This window comes from Anomaloglossus baeobatrachus, chromosome 6 (assembly GCF_048569485.1).
Source record: "Anomaloglossus baeobatrachus isolate aAnoBae1 chromosome 6, aAnoBae1.hap1, whole genome shotgun sequence".
Lineage (NCBI taxonomy): Eukaryota > Metazoa > Chordata > Amphibia > Anura > Aromobatidae > Anomaloglossus > Anomaloglossus baeobatrachus.
This window is the reverse complement of record NC_134358.1, coordinates 437,634,334-437,646,294: the sequence shown is the minus strand read 5'-3', so window position 1 is coordinate 437,646,294 and position 11,961 is coordinate 437,634,334. Positions and strand designations below refer to the sequence as shown.

The following is an 11,961-nucleotide window of genomic DNA, read 5'->3' as shown; positions in this document are numbered from 1 at the left end:
ATATTCCATGGTTCGGGGAAGATATGCAGAAAAGACACACCATTACAGGCACCTATACAAAGAAAAGCCACAACACAAAGCAAAAAAAGAGAGAAGAAAGGGAACAAAAATTAAAATCAATTAAAAACAACACATATGTAAAATCCACACATGGGTTGCCCCCAGAGAGACAGAAGGGATTAGAACCAATTAATCAATTGTGTTCCAAAAAGTATTTTACAAAAATGAAGAGAAGCTCAATTTCTCATTGAGACCGTTCGGTGTCATGGTCCCCAGACGGACTATCCAGCTACATTCCCTTTGGGCAAGGGCCTTGCTGTAATCACCCCCCCTCATCCCAAGGTGTACCACGTCAATGCCCCTCACCCTGAACTGGGTGGGGTCACAGCCATGCCTCACCTTGTGATGACGGGGTAATGTGGTCAACCGCGGATCATCCAAATCAAAATCAGATGCCGCTAAGATGTTCCTCACGTGTTCACGTGTACGCACTCTTAACTCCCGCGTTGTGAGTCCCACATATACAAGGTTACACCCACATGTGGCATAATAAACCACATTACTTGTCCGGCAAGTAATGTGGTGACGGATCTGGAATTCTCGACCACCATCAGCCGATAAGAACGAGGTTGCCCTTACCATGTTGCGACAGGCAAGACATGTGCCACAAGGGAAGAACCCCCAATGTGGTTCTCTACTCCCAAATAAGCGTGGCACCCTGGCCACGTAATGACTACGGACCAGGGTATCACGCAAATTGAAGGCCCTTCTCGCTGTCATTGGTGGACAGTCCGGTAAATTTGGTCCGATGGATGGCTCCGTTTTAAGTACCCTCCAATGACGTTTAAGGATGGCTCCCATCTCCCGCCACTTATCATTATAAGTGGAGATAAAGCGGGCGACTGGAGCAGATACTTCCTTACGTTTGGGGGCTAATAACTCATCACGTGATGTCCTCTGAGCCCGATGGTATCCCCTTCGCACACTCCTTCCACTATAGCCTCTTGATAAAAACCTCTCCCGAAGGTCTTGAGCCTGCTCCTCAAAAGAATTACTGTTCGAGCAGACTCTTTTGGCTCTCAAATACTGGCCAATCGGGATTGCAGAGACTGTGGAAGGAGTGTGCGCGGATGATGCGTGGAGAAGACTATTTACTGATGTCTCCTTACGATAGATCGTTGTCTGGATAGAGCGGTCGGGATGCACCGAAATATGAATGTCCAAAAAATCAATAAGAGTAGCATGACATTTGAAAGTCAACTTAATATTATAATTATTTAAATTCAAATCGGAAATAAACAGAAAAATCAGAAAAAGTGCCCTTCCAAAAAATCAAAATATCATCAATAAAACAAAGCCAGCACTGCGCCTGGGACGCGGCGGGCACGCCCTCGCCGAACACCTCCCTCTCCCAGAAACCTAGGAAGAGGTTAGCGTACGAAGGCGCGCACGCCGCGCCCATCGCAGTGCCGCACTCCTGTAGAAAAAAATGATCCTTAAACAAAAAATAATTGTGGGTCAAAATAAAAGAAAGTAATTCCATAATCAATTCAATCATCGGTGCATCCAGACCGCCCATCTCCAGAAAGAACCTCGCTGCTTGGAGACCAAACTCATGTTTGATCGAGGAATACAATGACTCCACGTCCACCGTGGCTAGAATGACATCAGGGTCCACAAAGATCCCATCTATCTGCCTCAGGACGTCAGTAGTATCTCCGACATAGGAGGGTAAAGTCTGAACCAAGGGATGCAGGTAAAAATCAATGAACCTGCATACCGGTTCAGACAGCCCTCCAATGCCGGAGACTATCGGACGGCCTGGGGGGACAAGGGGATCTTTGTGGACTTTTGGGAGTAGGTAGAAGGTTGGAATTTTAGGGTCTTTTGTTAGAAGGCCCTCCATTACCTTCTTGGGTATCAAACCTTTTTGAAAAGCCAGATCTAATATCTCAAAGAGAGCAGCCGTAAACTTGTTAGTTGGATTGGAGGATAGAGTTGAATATGATGATTTGTTCCTCAGCTGCCTGAAGGCCTCCCGTTCGTACATTTTAGTCGGCCAGAGGACCACGTTCCCCCCCTTGTCAGCCGGTTTAATAATAATATCGGGCAGGGATCTCAACTTACCCAGAGCAGTTCTTTGGTCATGGGTAAGGTTATCCCTGCCCGATTTGCTGCCCCCCAATTTCTTAAAGTCATTAGATACCAATTTGTGGAAAATCTCCACTGCTGGGCAGAGTGAGAAAGGGGGGAACGTGGTGGACCGTGGAAAAATATTTTTAGGGAATTTACCTCCAGGAGCCGAGTAACAGCCACCATCCAACTCCTCCAGTATCTCCAGGGTCTCGGTCTCAGATATCTCCCGACCAGTATTCGACAACTCCTTCTGAGTGTGCAGTTTCTGGAGGACCATTTTTCGTGAAAATAAATTTAAATCTTTAAGTGCTGTAAAATAATCAAAACTAGTATTAGGCACGAAAGATAGACCCAATTCCAAAACCTCTTTCTGAGATTTGGAGAGTATAATATTTGAAAGGTTAATCACCTCTAGGTTGTTAGTTTTATTTTTACTCTTTTTCTCCACCGGTTCAGGGGGAGTAATCTTCCTCTTAGTAGATGTGGACGCCAGTTTATCCTTACTATTACCCCACTTATTAAACAAGGGAGTTGTAAAGCTTTTCTTTATCGAAAGATCCTCGTCCAAAGATGAGAGAGATGAGGCTGAGAAGGATTTGGAGTGATCCAACATTCCTGCCCCTTTCTTTTTCCTCTGACTTTTCTGAGGATGCTTCCATCTATAGACGGAGTTATTTCTAAAATCCCCTGAGTCCCTCTTGTATTTCTTTGTTTTAATGTCGATGATTTCTTTTTCCCATTTAGAGAAAGATTTTTCTAACTCCTCATTAAATTTACCTAGGGAGTCTTCTGATAGTTTAGAGGATAAATCCTTCTTCAGATCCTCAATCTCACCATCCAACCGGGAGAGTGTTGCTACATTGATCTTCACCAGGAGTTCCATAAAACCCCTGGAACAATTAGTTGCCACATCCTCCCACTCCTTCCTAATATCATCACTTTCCACACTGAAGGACGGGAACACTTGTATCCGTAGTCCCCTGGGTATAAGACCCTTGCTCAGATATCTCTCCATAAATGCCTTATTCCACCAGACTCGTGTTTTCTGGTTCAATGAAAACTTCAACCTCTCAATAAGAACTTCTGTCTCTCTAGAATTATGTGTCATAAAATTATCTGGATCATCATTAAAAACCTGCTCCAATTTGTTTTGCCACGTATTTTCACGTGCAGTGTCCATCTGTCCCATTGCATGAGCTGTGAAAATACACAGTAAAGTAATTATTTTACAAAACCTCAGGGTAACAGATGGGGTAAATATAAATATTCTAAGGCCACTCCAAAAGTTTATATTAAACAAAAAGCAGAGAGGGAGCATTAAGAGGCCATACATCATAATAAATAAATATTGAGACTCCTTGTAATGAAAAATTATTGACAAATTTATTTCAACATTACAGTAACAAGGAGACAACATTGCAGTTAGTAAGAAAAGTGCATAAGTGCAGGAAAAATGGTTCCAGAGAAAGTTCCCAGATCATGGGCCCCTGCCATAATGGCTACAAATCACTGGGTAGGTTTTAATATTAGAGAGTGTAGGTACTATCCCAACTGGGTACACCTTGGCGTTGGTGGGATAGCTTTATGCTTTTTTTGATCAAAAACAGTGTTTACTAAGTACCCTATGTTTATATGCACTATGCTTTTATTTAGTTACAGCAGGGTATGTTTTCACAATTTTTCCCTTGGTTTCTCTTTGTCTAATGGCCAGTGTGAACATGAGCTCAGAAGCTCCATGTATACCATCTTATACTCCGGCTCACTTTTTTGTTTTTTGTTTTTATGTAGTTTTTTTGTATTCAGTACAAATGGGGTGTGGCCCTCCCTCTTGGTGAGCTGGACATTTCATTCTGTGAATCCCTCTGACTGTGTGTGTCCTGTTGGGACCCGGTCGCTCTCAGCCCTTATCCACATTGAGGCCTATTTTAGACCCATGGTAAGGTTTTAATATTAGAGAGTGTAGGTACTATCCCAACTGGGTACACCTTGGCGTTGGTGGGATAGCTTTATGCTTTTTTTGATCAAAAACAGTGTTTACTAAGTACCCTATGTTTATATGCACTATGCTTTTATTTAGTTACAGCAGGGTATGTTTTCACAATTTTTCCCTTGGTTTCTCTTTGTCTAATGGCCAGTGTGAACATGAGCTCAGAAGCTCCATGTATACCATCTTATACTCCGGCTCACTTTTTTGTTTTTATGTAGTTTTTTTGTATTCAGTACAAATGGGGTGTGGCCCTCCCTCTTGGTGAGCTGGACATTTCATTCTGTGAATCCCTCTGACTGTGTGTGTCCTGTTGGGACCCGGTCGCTCTCAGCCCTTATCCACATTGAGGCCTATTTTAGACCCATGGTAAGGTTTTAATATTAGAGAGTGTAGGTACTATCCCAACTGGGTACACCTTGGCGTTGGTGGGATTGCTTTATGCTTTTTTTGATCAAAAACAGTGTTTACTAAGTACCCTATGTTTATATGCACTATGCTTTTATTTAGTTACAGCAGGGTATGTTTTCACAATTTTTCCCTTGGTTTCTCTTTGTCTAATGGCCAGTGTGAACATGAGCTCAGAAGCTCCATGTATACCATCTTATACTCCGGCTCACTTTTTTGTTTTTATGTAGTTTTTTTGTATTCAGTACAAATGGGGTGTGGCCCTCCCTCTTGGTGAGCTGGACATTTCATTCTGTGAATCCCTCTGACTGTGTGTGTCCTGTTGGGACCCGGTCGCTCTCAGCCCTTATCCACATTGAGGCCTATTTTAGACCCATGGTAAGGTTTTAATATTAGAGAGTGTAGGTACTATCCCAACTGGGTACACCTTGGCGTTGGTGGGATAGCTTTATGCTTTTTTTGATCAAAAACAGTGTTTACTAAGTACCCTATGTTTATATGCACTATGCTTTTATTTAGTTACAGCAGGGTATGTTTTCACAATTTTTCCCTTGGTTTCTCTTTGTCTAATGGCCAGTGTGAACATGAGCTCAGAAGCTCCATGTATACCATCTTATACTCCGGCTCACTTTTTTGTTTTTATGTAGTTTTTTTGTATTCAGTACAAATGGGGTGTGGCCCTCCCTCTTGGTGAGCTGGACATTTCATTCTGTGAATCCCTCTGACTGTGTGTGTCCTGTTGGGACCCGGTCGCTCTCAGCCCTTATCCACATTGAGGCCTATTTTAGACCCATGGTAAGGTTTTAATATTAGAGAGTGTAGGTACTATCCCAACTGGGTACACCTTGGCGTTGGTGGGATAGCTTTATGCTTTTTTTGATCAAAAACAGTGTTTACTAAGTACCCTATGTTTATATGCACTATGCTTTTATTTAGTTACAGCAGGGTATGTTTTCACAATTTTTCCCTTGGTTTCTCTAAATCACTGGGTAGGCAGTACAAGTTCAATATATTATAAATAATACATATATTGCCGCTTACCCATCAAGAAAAAGGTGCACAAGTGCTATGTAAACGCCCAGGCAGGGGTCCAGTACAGGGGAAGGAAGCCCCAACGCGTTTCGCTGCGTTAGCTTCTTCGGGGCAGTCAGGTTCTTTCTGGAGATGGGCGGTCTGGATGCACCGATGATTGAATTGATTATGGAATTACTTTCTTTTATTTTGACCCACAATTATTTTTTGTTTAAGGATCATTTTTTTCTACAGGAGTGCGGCACTGCGATGGGCGCGGCGTGCGCCTTCGTACGCTAACCTCTTCCTAGGTTTCTGGGAGAGGGAGGTGTTCGGCGAGGGCGTGCCCGCCGCGTCCCAGGCGCAGTGCTGGCTCCGTTTTATTGATGATATTTTGATTTTTTGGAAGGGCACTTTTTCTGATTTTTCTGTTTATTTCCGATTTGAATTTAAATAATTATAATATTAAGTTGACTTTCAAATGTCATGCTACTCTTATTGATTTTTTGGACATTCATATTTCGGTGCATCCCGACCGCTCTATCCAGACAACGATCTATCGTAAGGAGACATCAGTAAATAGTCTTCTCCACGCATCATCCGCGCACACTCCTTCCACAGTCTCTGCAATCCCGATTGGCCAGTATTTGAGAGCCAAAAGAGTCTGCTCGAACAGTAATTCTTTTGAGGAGCAGGCTCAAGACCTTCAGGAGAGGTTTTTATCAAGAGGCTATAGTGGAAGGAGTGTGCGAAGGGGATACCATCGGGCTCAGAGGACATCACGTGATGAGTTATTAGCCCCCAAACGTAAGGAAGTATCTGCTCCAGTCGCCCGCTTTATCTCCACTTATAATGATAAGTGGCGGGAGATGGGAGCCATCCTTAAACGTCATTGGAGGGTACTTAAAACGGAGCCATCCATCGGACCAAATTTACCGGACTGTCCACCAACGACAGCGAGAAGGGCCTTCAATTTGCGTGATACCCTGGTCCGTAGTCATTACGTGGCCAGGGTGCCACGCTTATTTGGGAGTAGAGAACCACATTGGGGGTTCTTCCCTTGTGGCACATGTCTTGCCTGTCGCAACATGGTAAGGGCAACCTCGTTCTTATCGGCTGATGGTGGTCGAGAATTCCAGATCCGTCACCACATTACTTGCCGGACAAGTAATGTGGTTTATTATGCCACATGTGGGTGTAACCTTGTATATGTGGGACTCACAACGCGGGAGTTAAGAGTGCGTACACGTGAACACGTGAGGAACATCTTAGCGGCATCTGATTTTGATTTGGATGATCCGCGGTTGACCACATTACCCCGTCATCACAAGGTGAGGCATGGCTGTGACCCCACCCAGTTCAGGGTGAGGGGCATTGACGTGGTACACCTTGGGATGAGGGGGGGTGATTACAGCAAGGCCCTTGCCCAAAGGGAATGTAGCTGAATAGTCCATCTGGGGACCATGACACCGAACGGTCTCAATGAGAAATTGAGCTTCTCTTCATTTTTGTAAAATACTTTTTGGAACACAATTGATTAATTGGTTCTAATCCCTTCTGTCTCTCTGGGGGCAACCCATGTGTGGATTTTACATATGTGTTGTTTTTAATTGATTTTAATTTTTGTTCCCTTTCTTCTCTCTTTTTTTGCTTTGTGTTTGTGGCTTTTCTTTGTATAGGTGCCTGTAATGGTGTGTCTTTTCTGCATATCTTCCCCGAACCATGGAATATCTATGAATTTCATCTGTGGAAGAAACCATTCTGTTCCTTTTGGGATGTTTATTTTTCACTAGGACCGGAACATACATATTTTGGACTGATCTATATATTACACAGTGATGGGGGTGAAGGTGGAGTAATGGATACAGGATAAATAAAGATAGAGAAAAAATATATGGAGATGGTGCTATATTTAATACCTTGTATCTCCACGTTTCCCCCTATTATATGTGTGATTTTACTATGTTTACTATGTTTGTGTTCTGCTCCTGTGGAGTATATGCTCCTTCAATGATTTCCATGATTTCCATGATATATTTATATACCCCCTGAATATACATGCGTCGTTATGGCCTGTACTAAAGTATAGTTCTGACTACTGTCCGGGGTTTGATTTGGACCACACACTTTGTATTGTACGGTGTGTTTAGGTCCGCCCCGGTATTTGTATTTACATGTTTAGGTGCGGCCCATGTACGACGCGGCTCACGCCATGTTTACTATGGTCTTGTGAAGTTGGGGACGCCCACTTCCTTGCCCATACCTGGGATGTCCGCGGCGCGCGCTTCCCGCCTCTCTCCATTCCGCTCGCACTGAGGATCTCTCCAGCGGTGGAGGGTGACGTCACTTTAGAGTCACTTCCGCTGGTGAGACCCGGAAGTGGTGGGCGGATGGGTGAGATGGATCGGGACGCGCGCGGCGCAGGTGATTAGGGGGTGTATAAAGACCCACCATGCGGTACCCTTGCCACACACTGCCCCCCGAAGAAGCTAACGCAGCGAAACGCGTTGGGGCTTCCTTCCCCTGTACTGGACCCCTGCCTGGGCGTTTACATAGCACTTGTGCACCTTTTTCTTGATGGGTAAGCGGCAATATATGTATTATTTAAAATGTATTGAACTTGTACTGCCTACCCAGTGATTTGTAGCCATTATGGCAGGGGCCCATGATCTGGGAACTTTCTCTGGAACCATTTTTCCTGCACTTATGCACTTTTCTTACTAACTGCAATGTTGTCTCCTTGTTACTGTAATGTTGAAATAAATTTGTCAATAATTTTTCATTACAAGGAGTCTCAATATTTATTTATTATGATGTATGGCCTCTTAATGCTCCCTCTCTGCTTTTTGTTTATTGTAAGATATATTGTAGCGTGTAAAGTGCCATTTATGCAGCACAGACTGGACACGTACTTTTCTTCCAGATGCGCTGACACACCCTCAGCGCACACCGAGCCTGATTTGCATAATTCTTCTATGCTACTTTTCTCAGGTTTGGCGCATCAGATGTATGCAAAAAAGATATAATTTTTCTTGCAGGATAAGCACCTATACAGTTATAACATTACTTCCATTTGTAATCTTGTGCTGAAATGTTGCCTTTAATTGTAGATTTCACATATCTGGATTTCATACTGTCAATATTATGTCTGACAAGAGACCGTTATGACGTCTGCTGCCTCCCCTGCTCTATCCTTCCAGTGCCTGTCTTTCCATTTTCCTTGGGGATTTTCAGGAGCACTGCAGCAAATCATCTTTCATGGAACGATGACCTCAGGGAAGCTAACAAATTGAGGTGAGCTAGCCAGAGCAGTAAGACATGAGTCCAGACGGAGCATGCTCAGAACTGGAGAAGGGTTAGAGCTGCAAATGACAGCTCAGTCTGCAGATGGTGCACTGAAAACAGCTATTATCATATGAATGGAACAGGCTTGCTGAGATCCCTTTATGATTCTCCAATCACACTTAAAACAATAGGATACCCCTTCATCCATTTTACAAGGAAAGGACAGGCAGGTGGACCGGCAATATACTCTATCCTCGGCTATGTAAGCTTTATCTGCCTGACAGTGGTGATCTTCCATCCTTGAAAGCCTCAGGACCTCAAGCCTGCAGCTACACCAAAGCCCTACACAGTATGTTCTCATGGTGAGTATGGATGACATTGATGGCTTATATATATGTGTGTAATTAAGGATGCTAGATAAGCTATAATACTTGTGATGTTACACAGTAAAGCATACAATAAACCACATGCATATTTATATATGGATCACGGCACATAACCGAAAATCTCTAATTAACATAGCATAGGAAATTACATCCAAGGAATTAGCAGGGATAAAAGTATATGTATATATAGACTAAAGGCATATACTGTATATAAAGACTAATGAACTTTAAGAAACGCATTCGTCTAATTACCACAAATGTAACATTGTACAATTCGACAATAATCTACACATTATTTCAGTATTTATGCAGAATATACAGTACCTGTCACACCTCTTCGTGCAGTTGTTTTCCTTGTTCTTATGGGAATGTGCACATTGTAGATTCAGACTAAAGGCAGAAAAATCACGAAGAGACACGTGGAACAAGGATTAAAGAAACAAATGTGAAACATAACAGAATATGTGTTGAGCTTTAGATTTCACAAAGAAACCACTTTTACTATGATGATGGCTATACCAAATATTGGAATTCTGTTGAGCAGCTTCATCAGGTAGTCACCAGAAATGGCTTTCCAACAGTCTTAAAGGAGCACTTGTTGGCTGCTTTGCCTTCACTCTGTGGCCCAACTCATCCCAATCTGTCTCAATTAGGTTTAGGTGTGGTATTGTGCAGGTGCTGTCAATTGACGCAGCAGTCCATCCATACCCTTCTTGGTCACATAGCCTGGAGGTGTGTTTTGGGTCATTGTCCTGTTGCGACACAAATGATGGGTCCACTCAGTGCAAATCAGTTGTTGCTGTAAATGCTATGTTAACTATGCTGGCAAAGTGTGCCTTGAATTTGGCGTAAATCACTAAACAGTGTCACAAGGAAAGCATCCCCACACCATTACAATTTTCCCTCCATGATCTTTCACGGTGGTCACCACACACATAGAAACCATCCACTGGTCTTTTCTGCATCTCAAAAACGTATGGCAATTGATATAAAAATTCTCACATTTTGACTCATCAGACCACAGCACAGATTCCTAATGTCTAGTGATGAGCGAGCACTACCATGATTGTATGCTCGGTACTCATAACGAGCAGTTCATGCTAGGATGAGCAAGAGTTGAGCACCTGAGTATAATGGAAAAATGCTCAAGTTTACCATTAACTTTTGTAGAACTTATACTTGAGTACTTGAGTCACGCCCAACCGAGCATCAACAGTGCAGAGGACCCAAGCATGATAGTGCTCGCTCATCACTACTAATATCTAGTCCATATATTGCTTGGTCCAAACAAGTGTTGTCTTCTTCTTTCTGGCCCTAGGTAGTGGCTTTTATGCAGTAATTTGACAATAAAGGCCTGCTTCTCACAGACTCCTCTGGACAGTTGATGTTGAGATGTGTCTGCTACTTGATGTCTATGTATCATTTATGAAGTCTGCAATCTGAGGTGCTTTCAATTTGGCATTTCTGAGGCTAGTAACTCTGATGCACTTATTCTCTGCAGCAGAGGTAATTCTTGATCTTCCTGTTTTAGAGTAGTCCTCATGAAAACCAGTTTCATTAAATTGATGGTTTTCATGACTACATTTAAGATGCTGTAAAAGTTCAAGCAATTTTACAGCTTGTCTGACCTTCACGTCTTAAAGTACTGATGGACTCTCAGTTCTCTTTAGTTAGTTGACTGGCTCTTGCTATATTCTAGCTTAGAACAGTTGTTGAATAGGGCTAAGCACTATATGAAACACTGTACCAGCACTGTGTCTGCAAAACACTAGTGATAGTCGCAAACACTTTTTGAAGGCTGCTGATTCCACAAATAAACTTTGTCTATGCATACCTGTTCATTGCAGATATTCCTGGTGACTACATGATAAAGCTGCTTGAGAAAATGCCAAGTGTATTTAAGGCAAACATGGTTTATTTTTCACTTGCTTTACTCACCATTTTCATATGTGTCCCTTAGTAGTTTTGCTGCCTTCAGTCTGAATCTACAATGTGCACATTCCAATCAGAAGAAGGAAATCCATTGCATAAGTAGTTGTGTCCAAACATTTCATTGCTACTGTATGTGGTAACATAGTAGTGGTTTTGTATGGAAAAAGCTATAATTCACTATATATAGTTGAAACCAGACGCTTACATACACTATCTAAAAAGACACATCTGCATGTTTTTCTCACTATCTGACATGAAATCAGAATAAACCTTTACCATTTTAGGGCAATTAGGAACCAAAATTATTTATATTCGACCAAATGCCAGAATCATGAAAGAGAGAAAATGTTTTAGGGCATTTTTATTACTTTCTGCAAAGTCAAAAGTTTTATATTTTATTAGTATTTGGTACCATTACCCTTAAACTGCATGACTTAGGTCAAACATTTTGGATCTCCTTCCACAAGCTTCTCTCAATAGTTGTAGGAATTTCGACCCCTTCCTCCTGACAGAACTGGTGTAACTGACCCATGTTGGTAGGTCTCCTTGCTCGCACCTGCCTTTTCAGCCCTGCCCATACATTTTCAATATAATTGAGATAAGGGTTTTGTGATGGCCACTCCAAAACATTGACTTTGTTATCCTTAAGCTACTTTGTAACCAGTTTGGCAGTATGCTTCAGACCATCGTCCATTTGGAAGACCCATTTCCTCCCAAGCTTTAAGTTCCTGGATAATGTCTTTAGATGTTGCTTCAGTATTGCCACATAATCTTCTTTCCTCATGATGCCATCTATTTTGTGAAGTGCACCAGTCCCTC

The 11,961-nt window shown here is 42.6% G+C and overlaps 1 protein-coding gene across 2 annotated transcripts in view; it reads left to right on the top strand.

The window, feature by feature from the left end:
- The first annotated feature begins 8,803 nt into the window (after nt 1-8,803).
- The window catches only part of POMGNT2 (protein O-linked mannose N-acetylglucosaminyltransferase 2 (beta 1,4-)), a 62,940-nt gene continuing 59,782 nt past the window's right edge, over nt 8,804-11,961 (top strand). For both annotated transcript variants that reach the window (XM_075315228.1, XM_075315229.1), the window contains exon 1: nt 8,804-9,186. The gene's annotated coding sequence lies outside the window, so the exon portion shown is untranslated. The remainder of the gene's footprint in view (nt 9,187-11,961) is intronic.